A 10,302-nucleotide genomic window follows, 5' to 3' on the forward strand; every position below is an offset into this window, starting at 1 on the left:
ATGGGCATGCCAAGCCTTACAGTCTGAATGCTCCTATCACCTCCTGCAAGCGGGCCTTCGCTACAGCAACACGAGTTACGACCATTGGACTTATGACAACACATTCCCCAAGACAGTCCTTTACTTCACGCACAACACCAGCCTAATACACTTAATACACTTATACACGCGAAATATAACGCCTTAAGGGCAAGTCTATGTCGCAATAAAGAAAAGGTGCGCATGCGTGAGCCAATATTTGATGTATGGTTTTCGTCACAAAATAACATCTCAAGTGGGGGGGTAGAGGTGAGCTTAAACTAAAGTGACCAGACTTCCCAATTTACGTGGGACATTTCCTGGTCTTGCGGCTGATATCCCGCTATACTGGCACGGTGTTTTGTCCCACCTTCAGTCGGCGGCTGGCTTGCATTCACAGTCAGCTAGCCCGACCACCACACCCTTTTGCTGTTCAACGCAGTATATAGCTGTGATATGCTTCCTATCCCTTTCACTCTCTGTTTGTATTTTTTGTCTCTGTTTCTCATTCTTTATGGAGTTTTGAAATAGGGGCCCCAAAAAGCATTGAGACCACTGCACATGCACAAAACCCAAACCAAGTTTGGGTATTGCGTTGGGGACGCTATTGCTCGAATTTAGCAGGCGCCCCAAAGCCTGCCCCAAAAGCTTTGCAACAGACAAACTTGACATCACCCACTGAAGTGACGGCTGACTTAGAATAGGGGGACGATGTGCAAAACACCGCAGAGCCTATTCGAAAGCTCTTAGCTCCTGCTTGACCCAAAGCGTGCATACGATAAGGGCTTTGGGGCCCCAATTCAAAAACTCCCTATTATATTTTATTATTTATGTCTTATCTTTTTTTTTTCCTCTCCCCCATAGCAATGCAATCGTACGGTTCCCAGAAGTGCTTGTTCAGCTACAGCACCTGGATAGCCAAGTGCATGGTAACGACGCTCACCTACGAACTGTCTGCACCGAGGTTCGAATTCTGCTGAGACATTTAATACTTATTTAATATTTTTCTTTTAGGGGCGGAGCTCCTTATAGCGACACCCGTTCGTCCCTTGTAGCCATTGTAGGATGTAACAAGTATAATATTTTGACCTCCAAGATGGTGCCGGTGAGAGATTTCTTCTGTGCGTTGTTAAACATTAAAAAATAGTGCTCAATGTACATGCCAATGGCTACTAAAGGGGAATGAGAGACAGGAGCATTCGGCTTTTAGTTAACGCGCATGCTGCGATCCCCATTAGCAGCCATTGGCAGCCATCTGAGAAGAAATGGTTGCCTCGTTATACTCGCTGGGTGTATCCTTCTTAGTTTTAGAAAGATAACGGAGCGTTGAGCCGCAGTGCAATGAATACAATGAACTTGTATATACCATGAATGAACTCGAGGTGGTTAGAGGTGGGAAGTAGATATGAAGTGCAAGCCCTAGGAAAGTAAAAGCCGAATTCTCCTGTCTCTCATTTCCCATTAGCAGCCATTTGCATGTACATTGAGCACTATCTGACAGGAAAAGGTTGCTACGTTATACTCGCTGGGCGTAACCTCCTTGGTTTTAGAAAGGTTTACTGAGCGTTGGGCCGCAGTGCCATGAATACAGTGAACTAGTATATACCATGAATGAACTCGAGATGTTTAAAGGTGGCAAGTAGATACTAAGCGCATGCCGTAAGAAAGTGTGCGTGTCCCACCTCTCGTTTAGTCCTTGGAATGTCCGCTGGATGGCAGTGCTTCTATATGGAAAAATATAGAAGCACCGCTAAGTTTACATCCCTGATGGATAAAAACTTAGCAGGATGAGCATGATTTATAATGGAAAGGGAGACAAAGATGACATAAACAACTACCGTCCTATAACAGTGACATCAGTGGTCTACAGGCTGGCGATGCAGATTATAAAGGAAAGACTGCAGGCATAGATAGAGGATGAGGGAGTGCTGGGGGAACTGCAGAATGGGTTTCGGAAACACAGGAGGTTGGAAGGCAATCTGTTCTCACTGACGCAGTGCATCGAAACAGCAGAAAAGGAACTCAGGCCCTGTGGCTAGCATTTTTGGATATCAAGGGAGCGTACGATAGCGTGGTTCAAGAGGAGTTGTGGGGAATACTAGACACACTGGGTGTGGAAGATGGAGTCACTAATCTTTTAAAGGAAATCTATAAAAGTAACAAGGTAGTTATAAAGTGGGAAAAACAGGTATCCAAGCCCACAGAGTTGAAACGGGGACTTAGGCAGGGGTGTCCACTGTCACCCTTGTTATTCATAATGTACCTACAAGGATTAGAAACCAAATTAGAGGGTGGTGGACTTGGCTTCAACCTCTCCTTAGTCAAACAAGAAAAACTCATTGATCAGGCACTACCAGCATTAATGTACGCAGATTATATAGTGCTAATGGCCGACAACAAAGAAGATTTGAAGAGATTGATGGACATCTGCGGTAATGAGGGAGATAGGTTAGATTTTAGATTCAGTAAGGAAAAATCAGCAGTCATAATTTTTAATGATAATGAAGGTAGTGAGCTTAGAATACAGGAGGTCATGCTAGAAATAAAAGATAAATACAAATATCTGGGCGTATGGATAAGCAATGAGACCGAGCAACTAAGGGAACACAAAATATATGTGACGACTAAAGGTAACAGGAATGCAGCAGTGATGAAAAATAGGGCACTGTGGTATTACAATAGCTATGATGTTGTGAGAGGAATATGGAAAGGGGTCATGATTCCTGGGCTGACGTCCGGCAATGCGGTCTTGTGCATGAGATCAGAAGTTCAAGCAAGATTAGAAATTAAGCAATGAGGAATAGATAGGCTTGCTTTAGGAGCTCACGGGAATACACCAAATCAGAGAATGCAAGGTGATATGGGATGGACATCATTTGAGGGCAGGGAAGCTAGCAGCAAGATAAAATTTGAGAAGCGATTGAGAGAAATGAAGGAGGAGCGTTGGGCTAGGAAGGTTTTCAGCTACTTGTACATGAAGAATGTCGATACAAAATGGAGGAAGCGAACCAGGAAGTTGACTGGTAAATACAAATACTTAGAAAACAGCAGGTGGCCAAACCAAAAAGAACTATCGGTTAACAAGAAAGTGAAAAAAAAAACGGAGACTGACATGTGGAAAATGGGCATGATTAAGAAGTCCACACTAGAGATCTATCGAACTTTTAAGAAGGACATTGCCAAGGAAAGGATCTATGATAATACTCGGGGTAGTTCTCTACTGTTTGAGGCCAGGACGGGAGTATTACGAACCAAGTCATATCGGCCAAATACGAAGAGGTTGACACGGTATGCAGTGCATGTGGAGAAGAAGAAGAAACTGCCGAACACTTGATAATGTTCTGTAAAGGGCTTCACCCTATAGTTCAGGATGACGGCGCAGAGTTTTTCAAAGCACTGGGGTTTAGGGACAGGGAGAGGGACAGGGAGAGAACTTTAAACGGGTAGACTTAACTAGAAGAAGTTTATCTGATTGGTGGCTAAAGTCAGGCACGAGTGAAAGTTAAACCCTTCACTGCAAAGTACGAATACTCAACCTCACTAACGAAAGGAAAAAAAAGATAAACCTAATGGTTAGTTCACTAAGTATTACGGCTAGGTGGCGTTAGCCGCCGCCCGATCTAAAGGGTACAGCCACATTTATCCATCCATCCATCGAAAGAATATATGATGAAAAGATGCAAGATCATTTTCCTTCCTCCGTGTGCAAGATGGTGGTATTTGAAGTGTTGAATACACGGAGGAAGGAAAAGTTGAATAGATGGACGAACGGACACACAGACAGATGCATGGATGAATGCATAGACAAACGGGGGGACGGACGCACGAACAGACGCACGGACGAGCGGGCGGATGGACGGACGAATGCTTCGCCCCACTCTCCATCATTCACTCCGTGGATATGCTGCCAGTTTTTTCTCCACTTCCCACTTCGCCGAGTTCTCGCTTAACGCTCGCCTCCCTCCTCCTCCCTCTACTATATGCTTTACCCTCACCACTCCAGGCACCAACTTCCTTTCTTTCCCCACCGCTTTCTCCTTTTAATAGGGAATTTTCGAATGGCAATTCGCAAGCCTTTGCGGTGCGGTCGCTGCCGTTGGGCATGCGTCGTAACGCGAACCGTGAACGGCGGTTCGCGTTACGGCGGTTTGCGTTCGTGCTTGCGCCCGTAACCCAACGCTACGCCCGCTAACTTAGCATACACTATTCGAAAACTCCTCTTCGCTTTCCCCAGCGGCAAAGAGGCTTTAGAGTACACTAGGTGGATTTACTCCAAAAGTTAGTTAAAACTAAAAGACAAATCTTAGGTTCAGCTAGTTGGGGTTTCATAATTGGATGTTTCAGAGCGAAAGAAAGAACGGCGACATAGAAACATATCCTCTTTTTGGTCAATCCGCAAAGTAATCTACGTACAGGGGCCGTCAAAAGTTCCCATGTATCCCAGCTATCCTATGTATTCTTATGGCAGCGTGGCCTAAAAGAGGTGATATTTGATATGATAAAAGAGGTGGTTTCGGCGGCACCTGTGCGTGAAAATAATAGAAAGCACTGTTAACATCAATTATATTGTTGTTTTAACGGACTGCCGGCACAGCGTTGTTGACGCCCAACGTTAACACACGTGAATGATTGATATACGTGTGGGACTCCAAGGGCCCGAGCTACCTCGATGAGCTGTGCTACAGCAGGCCCGATTATTTCGGCAGGCCCGCATCATATGGTACAGTCCTATCCTGTTTATCTCGGGTCTATTGCATATAATCTGCGCGGTAACCTTCAAAACGCCGGAGCGGGTAGGACACTTTGCGGATACCCAAGTGTCACCACTTTACATCGTACGATATAGGTGCATTCGATAGCCATTAAAGAACCCACAGCTCAATGGTATGGTGATAAGCGATAGGAAAAACTGAGGACAATGATGATTCCGAACCAAATGCTTGGCCGGTGCGGCAGCCATTACGACTTAGGTAACGCCATTCTGTGGTAACGCTTCCTCTAGAAAGATGCCTGCCGCATGAGAAGAAAAACAGCTGCCACATCCTTTCCCTCCTTCATTTTGAAAATGTTCTCGGTCGCTAGCGTCACTTGTTGCGGACGGTGCAACAACGCAACACTTCGCATAGCCTCCGAAATAGTGGTGCACAGTTGCAGCATAGAGTTTCCCCACAATACTTACTAAAGGGAACTCTGGCGCTAGTGTCTATGGGAGTTGCAACACACGGCGCTTCAACGAGCATGGGAATGATGATCATCATCATCATCAGCCTGACTACGTCCACTGCAGGACAAAGGCCTCTCCCATGTTCCGCCAGTTAACCCGGTCCTGTGCTTGCTGCTGCCAATTTATACCCGCAAACTTCTTAATCTCATCTGCCCACCTAACCTTCTGTCTTCCCCTAACCAGCTTCCCTTCTCTGGGAATCCAGTTAGTTATCCTTAATGACCAGCGGTTATCCTGTCTACGCGCTACATGCCCGGCCCATGTCCATTTCCTCTTCTTTATTTCAACTATGATATCCTTAACCCCCGTTTATCCCCTAATCCACTCTGCTCTCTTCTTGTCTCTTAAGGTTACACCTACCATTTTTCTTTCCATTGCTCGCTGTGTCGTCCTCAATTTAAGCTGAACCCTCTTTGTAAGTCTCCAGGTTTCTGCTCCGTAGCTAAGTACCAGCAAGATACAGTTGTTATATACCTTCCTCTTGAGGGATAGTGGCAATCTACCTGTCATAATTTGAGAGTGCTTGCCGAATGTACTCCATCCCATTCTTATTCTTCTAGTTACTTCAATCTCGTGGTTAGGCTCTGCGGTTATTACCTGCCCTAAGTAGACATAGTCTTTTACAACTTCAAATGGACTATTACCTATCTCGAAGCACTGCTCCTTTCCGAGGTTGTTGTACATTACTTTCGTTTTCTGTAGTTTAATTTTAAGACCCACCTTTCTGCTCTCCTTGTCTAACTCCGTAATCATGAGTTGCAATTCGTCCCCTGAGTTACTCAGCAAAGCAATGTCATCGGCGAAGCGCAGGTTACTAAAGTGTTCTCCATTAACTCTTATCCCTAGATGTTCCCATTCTAGGCTTCTGAAAACCTCCTGTAAGCACGCGGTAAATAGCATTGGGGAGATTGTGTCCCCCTGCCTTACACCCTTCTTGATTGGTATTCTGTTGCTTTCTTTATGAATCACTATGGTAGCAGTTGATACCCTGTAGATTTCTTCCAGAATGTTTATATATACTTCATCTACGCCCTGATTCTGCAGTGTCTGCATTACGGCTGATATTTCTACTGAATCAAACGCCTTCTCGTAATCTATGAAGGCTATGTATAGTGGTTGGTTATACTCTGAGCATTTCTCTATTACCTGATTGATAGTATGAATGTGGTCAATTGTTGAGTAGCCTGTTCGAAATCCTGCTTGTTCCTTTGGTTGATTGAATTCTAATGTTTTCTTTACTCTGTTAGCAATTACCTTTGTAAATAGCTTGTACACTACAGAGAGCAAGCTGATCGGCCTGTAATTCTTCAAGTCCTTGTCATCTCCTTTCTTATGTATTAAGATGACGTTAGCGTTCTTCCAAGACTCTGGTACCCTTCCCGTCAGGAGACACCTCGTAAACAGGGTGGCTAGTTTTTCTAACACAATCTGTCCTTCACCTTTCAGCAGATCTGATGTTACCTGATCCTCACCAGCAGCTTTGCCTCTTTGCATGCTCTCCAAAGCTTTTCTGACTTCTTCTATCATTACTGGTGGGGTGTCATCTGGGTTACTGCTAGTTCTTATAGTATTAAGGTCGTGGTTGTCTCGGCTACTGTACAGATCTCTGTAAAACTCCTCCGCTGTTTTAACTATCCTAACCATATTGGTAGTTATTTTGCCTTCTTTGTCCCTTAGTACATAGATCCGACTTTTGCCTATCCCAAGTTTCCTCTTCACTGCTTTGACGCTTCCTCCGTTTTTCAGAGCGTGTTAAATTCTCGCCATGTTATACCTTCTTACATCGCATACTTTACGTCTATTAATCAACTTCGAAAGCTCTGCCAGTTCTATTTTGTCTGTTGTACTTGAGACTTTAATGATTTGACGCTTCCTAATGAGATTCTTCGTTTCTTGGGAAAGCTTGCCAGTGTCCTGTCTAACTACCCTGCCTCCAACTTCCACTGCACACTCCGTAATGATACTCGTCAGATTATCATTCATTGTATCTACGCTAAGGTTGGTTTCTTCACTAAGAGCCGAGTACCTGTTCTGCAGCGACACTCTGAATTCTTGTACTTTCCCTCTCAGTGCTAGCTCATTCATTGGCTTCTTGCGTATCAGTCTCTGTCGTTCCTTCTTCAAGTCTAGGCGAATTCGAGACCGTACCATTCTATGGTCACTGCATCGTACCTTGCCAACCACTTCCACATCCTGCGCGATTCCTGGGTGTGCAGTCATTATAAAGTCTATTTCGTTCTTATTTTCGCCATTAGGACTCCTCCATGTCCACTTGCGGTTTTCTCGTTTTCGGTAGAAGGTATTCAATATCCGTAAATTGTTGCGTTCTGCGAATTCTACTAGTAGCTCTCCTCTGGCGTTTCTAGTGCCGATGGGATAATCTCCTACTGCCTGGTCTCCAGCCTGCTTCTTCCCTACCTTTGCATTAAAGTCGCCCATCACTATAGTATGCTGTGTTTTTACCTTACTCATTGCTGATTCCACGTCTTCATAGAAGCTTTCAACTGAAGCGTCATCATGGCTGGATGTAGGCGCGTAAGCCTGTACTACCTTCATCTTGTATCTTTTATTCAGTTTAATTACAATACCTACCACCCCTTCATTGATGCTATAATATTCCTCTACGTTGCCAGCTATGTTTCTGTGAATTAAGAACCCCACTCCCAGTTCTCTTCTGTCAGCCAAGCTCCGATAGCAAAGGACGTGCCCATTCTGTAGCACAGTATAGGCCTCAGCTGTCCTGCTAACCTCACTGAGCCCTATTATATCCCATTTAACACCTTCTAGCTCCTCGAATTGTACAGCTAGACTTCCCTCACTAGATAAGGTTCTAGCGTTAAACGTTGTCAAGTTCAGGTTCCAATGGCGGCCTGTCCGGATCCAGAGATTCTTAGCACACTCTGCTGCGTTGCAGATCTGACCGCCGCCATGGTCAGTTGCTTCGCAGCTGCTGGGAACTGAGGGCCGTGAGTTATTTGACGTATGCATGTGGGAGGTAGTGGCCAGATACTGCATCAGGGTGGCCAATCCTTCTCTGGTGAGGGAGTGCGTTCCCGGCGGTGGTTACCAGTGAGGCCGCACCCCGGGCCTCTTAATGCAGTTTCATCACCATGCGGATTTTTTTTTTCCGGTTGGGAACTGCGCGGCACCGGGATTTAAACCACGGACCTCTTGCATGCGAGGCGGATGCTCTAACCACTACGCCATCGCCGCACCCGGATTGTTATGTTCTAAATGTAGGTTTCAGCGGTGTATCAGTCAAGTTTGTGGTGATTTATAAAAATTTTTAATGAAATGAGATTTCTGCTGATTACCCCCTTAATCAAGGGTCTAGAGAGTACGGAGTTGGGCCTCCGATTAGCCTATGGGGTGCTGTTTATTAATATATTAAGCGGACAAAATTTAAGTTTGTTTGTGAGGTGATGTTACCAAATTAATCTTTTTAGTGATTAGGCTTAATTTTGGTCACGAAATAGTTTCGGTACTATTACTCCTGTCCTGCTGAAACCTGAGCGGCGACAGGTCTACAATTAGGGCTTTGCACTGTATGAGTTAGAAGTTTCCCGGTAGGTTATTAGCAAAGTTAAAAGCGATCGTAAGGAAAAAAAAAACACATGGTTCAAGACTTTGATCTGACGGGCGTACCTTTCTTCCGAGCAGTGAGCCACCCTCCTCCTCTGAGCGAGGGAAGACGCGGGCGCCACACGTTTATTAGCGGTTCTCGTTATATTCTTTCTAACTCTGTATCTTCCGGTAACATTAAGTTATCAAAATTATTATTACACGGAAACAACCGGACTATTGTGTTCTAGCGGCCGCGTCAGCAGCACGGGTGAGCTCTGCACATATCTACCTATAACTTTAGCAATTTTGGTTCTAGGAGGGTCAGAGTGGTGTCTATTTGTTCGTGAAGATACAAGGAGTTCAACCGCTACAAATACTGCTATTACAAACGAAAATTTTTAATTTTAGAAGCGGAAAACAGTGTGAATCTGTGAAAACAACAACAGTCGGACCACGTGTTTTTTACGATCGCTTGTAGCTTCGTTAATATTCTACCGGGAAACTTCTTACTTATAAAGTTGAAAGTCCTTAGGGTAGACCTGACGCTACTGAAGTTTGATCAGGCTAGGTTTAATAGTTCCAGAGTTGTTCCGCAATCAAAATTAAGCCTAATCCCTAAAAAGAATAAATTGATAATATCACCTCGCAAACGCATTTAAATTTTGTCCGCTTAATATAATAATAAACCGCACCCCATAGGCTACCAGGAGGCCCAATTCCGTACACTCTAGGCCCTTAATTAAGGTGGTAATCAGCAAAAAGGTCATTTCATTAAAACAAATTTTCAAAAGGAGCTATGGGAATGATGGGTAGTACTAAAGTGTTCTAGAAAGGAACAACCTCATGACCCACCTCATGACCTAGCCGCCCATCGAAGTGAATTCTGTCTCGTTGAAAACCACCCCACCTATGCACCTCTCTGTTTATTTCCACCACCTCAAAGCCTTTCTCTCGACTCATCCGCCATATCTCTTGGTTTGCGTTGACAACCGCTCTTTGCAGGTTGCTATCACGCACCGGTACCTCCGCTAACGTGCATATCACTACCTGTAGCTTAGGAGAAATGGCGCGCATGTCATCGACGCCTTCCGCCAGTGTGGTTGCTAGTCCTGCTGTATCTTCATTTAAGACATCGTTTAAACCGCCTGAAATTATCACGAGGTTTCGTCTATCAGCTGTAGTTTTGAGTTTTGCGCTCGCTTGCCCCATGACTGCTTCAAGCTTGCGTCCTGGGAACGCCCCTACTGCAACCCTCTTGTCTCCTCTTACCTTCTCTTTGATGGCTTCTGTGCATCGATTTAAATTCGAGTCCCCGGCGATTATCACATGCTGTGACTTTTCAGCTGGAGCGTCCTGCACCTGGCGGCTACTTGCAACTGTGACGCCGGCTGCTTTGTTCCCTCCCTGCCCCACCACTACCTCGCTGAAGCTGGGCCTTGCGACAGTTGAACCGGCTAAACCTGTTTTTTTCCAAACTTGCTTGCTTTTCCTTCTCC

The sequence above is a fragment of the Rhipicephalus microplus genome, chromosome 3, assembly GCF_043290135.1.
Source record: "Rhipicephalus microplus isolate Deutch F79 chromosome 3, USDA_Rmic, whole genome shotgun sequence".
NCBI classification, from domain to species: domain Eukaryota; kingdom Metazoa; phylum Arthropoda; class Arachnida; order Ixodida; family Ixodidae; genus Rhipicephalus; species Rhipicephalus microplus.